This window comes from Silene latifolia, chromosome 7 (assembly GCF_048544455.1).
Source record: "Silene latifolia isolate original U9 population chromosome 7, ASM4854445v1, whole genome shotgun sequence".
Lineage (NCBI taxonomy): Eukaryota > Viridiplantae > Streptophyta > Magnoliopsida > Caryophyllales > Caryophyllaceae > Silene > Silene latifolia.
The window spans coordinates 101,376,368-101,380,886 of NC_133532.1; the positions used below are offsets into that span (position 1 = coordinate 101,376,368).

The window sequence follows — 4,519 nt, forward strand, 5'->3', positions numbered from 1 at the left end:
TGCTCGCTACCTGTGTTGTTTCTTACTCATGACTTCTTAAACTTCAAACCATGATGCTTGAAGTAGCTTTACATTTAAAATTTATCTGACTCAAGGCCTTGAAATGGCAAAGGAGACAATTCACTTGTATAACAACCCGACCCACCACGGTCGTAACACAACCCAATAAGATGGGATATGTACCTTTGGGCCCATTACTTGTCCTCACTTAAGCCCAAAAGCACAAGGCCTTGTTACTAAGTGGTGGGTGGAATCCCTTATAAACATATCACAACCTCCTCAATTCCCCGATGTGGGACAACCTTATTCTCAATAACTTGGAGTGTTACAACTTGCCCGGATTTCTTTTAAAATTTTATCAAACTAATTCTCATTTTATCGAGTTTAACAAGTTTAGTTGATGACAATAACATGTAACCTCTTTTTAAGTAAGACTTTAAAGTGTTAAAATTGTCAAAGCTTGGGCAAATGGCCAATATGATAAGAATCTAGTGTAGTGTGTCATGGTTGAGTCAAAATTGGACAAGTTAGATGATGAACAAGAAAATACATGTGATTAAAGTCATGTTTTAAAACCATATTATATCACAAGAATTTTAATTTCCGGAAAATAATTTGTAACATAAGAAAATTTTGAACGGTTGCTTAAAATACAAAGAGAACCATATTGGAAATTCCTTTTGTTTGGTAACCATCAATTTGAGAAGTAGAGAAAATTTTCATTCATATCCAAAATTGGCTTCAAATTCTTACCTTTACCATTCCATATCTTGTGTGTGATTCTCTCTTATAGCATGTCAAGGAACGCTAGAACCGGTCGTGCAAGGAATGCCCGCCAACCTCAACAAGAGGCACCACCCGCTATCACCCTCCCGAGCTACCCGTCAATAGCTTTTGGGAGTGAGGAGCACCGTGATAGGTTTGAGGTGCTAGCCACTAGAAGGATGGCCCCAACCAAGTGCATATCGGTAAGTACCTTGGAGGCCTTAGGGATAGAGAAGGAGGTGCATAACATCTTTACGGTTTTCGGGTTGGAGGGATTGTACAACTTGGAGGAGATAAGCTACCATAACCTCACCCTTGAGTTTTTGAGCTCCTTCATCTATGACAAGGAGACCCTTGATGTGAGTTTTAGGCTCAATAATACCTCTTTCAACCTAGGTAGTGATGCCTTTGCCGACCATCTTGGAGTGGGTAAGCGAGTCGTGGGTCATCATGATAAGGTTTATAAAGACATGAAAGTTTCAAAGTATTTTCATCTTTACACGGGTAAGGAAAAGGTTAGTGTGAGTCCCCGTCCTAAAGATTTTCTTATGCTCCTTGACCAACCTCCTCTTTGGGATGAAAGACCCGAGCAAGCTCAACTCCACGGAGGTGTTGATCTTGAGTTCCTACCTTAACCCCCGCCGTGAAAAGCGTTTCTACTTCAATGCCGTGTCTATGGTATGTCTTGCCCTTGGGAGAATGGCCGAGTCGGGCCAATGCTCCTTAGATTGTGGGGCCTTGGTAACTCGATTGGCCAAGAACTAGATAGCCTACGAACTAGGGACGGTGGATGCACCCATGTCCAAGGGAGTTGTTTATTTTGACCTTGAGTGGTTAAGGGCTCAATATTTAGTTGTGTATGGAGAGGAGGAGAACACCTACTCTTGGAGAGTTGACGAACATTTGCATATGAAGCTCCCCGCCAGTGAAAGATTACCCCATATTTCCCCTTTAGAGAGGGAGGGATCACCTCTCCCCAAGGCCCAACGGTATACCATCCCTAGTAGCCTTACTTTTGACCTTGGGGATGCTACCGAGGAATGGGAGACCCCTCCACTACCATACACACCTCACGCTCCTGTTTAGCAAGCTCCCACCCCTTTTCCCCATTCTATACCTACAACAATGATGCCCCTACCTTATGCCGGGAACTTTAGCCAAGGCCAACCCACCTTTGACTCCAACTATCCCTTGTCGTACCTCATCCACCAAGTGAACACCGACCTTGTTTTGAGAGACATGCACGAGGCGGCTTATAACCAAGGAGTACGACCTGCCCACCACCCTAGCTTTTGGTCCGGAGACGGAGACACATCCGGAGTCTTTAAGGCCTATGGTATCCAACCCTTGGATTGGGGAGTGCAACCTCCATTTTGGTGTAGGACACTTGCGTGATCCGTATATGGGTGATGCCGAGATCTATTTTGGAAATGTCTACCAAGGAGGTGGAAGTGAGATAGGAACATCCTTGGCGGCGGAGGGTATGGACCTTGATGAGGTATGGGAGGAGGCGGCTCGTAAGGGACCGGGAGAACAAGAGGAAAATGAAGAAGAGGAGGAGGACAATGAGGAGGAGAGAGCGGAAGGAGGAATCAAGATGGTGAAAAGCCGCTCCGGGTGGGCAAAATGGGTGTCAAGCATTGGCAAGAAGAGGAAGCCCTCCGAGTAGTGGCGACTTTATGATTCGGTACTCCTTGAGAAGTTTCTTTATCGTTTAAACTTTGAACGATTTAATTCTCGTGGTGTAAACCAGCCATAAGGCCAAGACTAGTGGACCTTATATGTTAGAATGGTGTGGTAATCACCGTTCGACCATAGGAGAACTTGGAGGCCATTAATGGCCGAAATTTAGACTACTGAGTGACACTCGGCCGAGTGCCCTTTTCACTCGATCGAGTGACCCCCTTCACTCGATCGAGTAGGCCGAAAATAGAACCTGGAAACCTCCTGTAAAGACACTCACTCGACCGAGTGATACTCTTACTCGACCGAGTGACTTTTGCTCGACCGAGTAACTGACAAATTCGACCGAGTGCTATGGAATTTGATCATTTTTAGGAATTTTAGACCACCTATGACGCATTTGACCTTGATTTTGGACTATACCGACCTCCTAAGAGTCGAACGACCATAGGAACCCCACACGATGGACTTCTATGAATTGTTTACATTTGATCTTGTCATTTGTTTGGGTAGTATACGGGAATAGTCAAGTTACAAGTGATTATATTATAGCGTAAAGTACATGAGAACATGTATGCATTTCGTAATAGTAGTGGATAACTAAACAATAGTGCCAAGTACATGTCACATGACGAGTTTTAACACTAGTATGAGCAGTAGCGGTTCGATACAATATGTGAATGATATGATGAATATAAAGGGTGGTTGGGCCTAGTCATGAAGGGTGTTCACACACACACACACACACACACACACACACACACACACACACACACACACACACACACACACACACACACACACACACACACACACACACACACACACACACACACACACACATATATATATATTTAGGATCCGGTGAGAATGAACACTCGGTGCAAATGGTGAGAACGAACTACAACCATTAGATTAACTAAAATCGTACGGCGTTAATATTAGGAGTTATTAAAATTATTTCATAAAATTATAACACGTATATATCATGATTTTTTAGAAACTCTTTCTCTCTCCTCTTTTTTTTTTCGTCCGCTTTCTCTCTCCACTCAAAAGCAACAGAACACTCATTTTTTTTCCCAATTTCAGCAGTTCGTCAAATTACGGTGGATAGAACGACGATGATAATGGACAATGATTAATCTTCTGCATCTGTGTCATTCTATCATCTTTAATTGTCATATTTCTCTCAAATTCGTAAGTATTTTTGGTGTAATTTGATCATAATTTTCAGTTGTTTTAATCGATTTCTTCGATTATTTTGTAGTTGAGATTAATTATTTTCCGCATTTTTACTTCCTTGTGCTTGAAATCAATAATGCAGGTTCAGTTGTCTTTGTCTTATTGTCGAGCATTTTTGCGATTAGGTAATATTCCCGCTGTTCTGCGATTAATTGATTTTTTAATTTTGTTTCTGTTTGTGTTATAATTTGATTTCATTTGCGTATGAATTACGTTCTGGTGATTGTAGGTTGCTTTTCCGTTTCAATTAAGGTTCATCGTTGTCTATATTTCTTCAGTTAGGTATTGTATTAACCCTATTTTTTTACCATTTGATTTTTTCTTTGTGCTGTTATATTCATCCAGTTTGTGCATGCCAGCATTTATTTTACTTTTTTTTGCTTGAAAATCGTCTTGCATGTAATCTTAGTTATGTTGATTTCACAGCATTCCAGTTTGACTTTCATTTGATGTGAGTTTTCATGTGTTTCCTATCTTGTTAGGTCTTTGTGTTGCTTTCCGGATTACAGTAGTGTATTGTGAGTTGTATATTCGTGAGTTTTCACTTATTTTTTATACACCTAAGGGCTCCGTATCAGCTAGGTACGTCCCAAGAGGTTGTAGTCATGTTAAATTTTCCGCTAGGTACGTTCTTATTTTATGTGTTGCGTGGTAATATGTATTGATGTTGTATGAAACTACTTTTCATCTATATTCAGTTGGTGGTATTTTTGTGGGTTCCACTTGTGTTATACACTTAGGGAGTTATTCATGCTTTAGATGCACTATATTAGGTGTTAGCTACATTTATTTAGCTTACAGGTACTGTTTTCAAGCAAGCATCAAGATG

At 41.2% G+C, this 4,519-nt stretch overlaps 1 long non-coding RNA gene across 1 annotated transcript; it reads left to right on the top strand.

Annotated features, from left to right (window-relative positions):
• Positions 1–3,486: 3,486 nt before the first annotated feature.
• On the top strand, positions 3,487–3,982 carry LOC141591195 (uncharacterized). Its single transcript, XR_012520725.1, has 3 exons — positions 3,487–3,645; positions 3,773–3,815; positions 3,920–3,982. It is a non-coding gene; the product is annotated as an uncharacterized LOC141591195 (long non-coding RNA).
• The last annotated feature ends 537 nt before the right edge of the window (positions 3,983–4,519 follow it).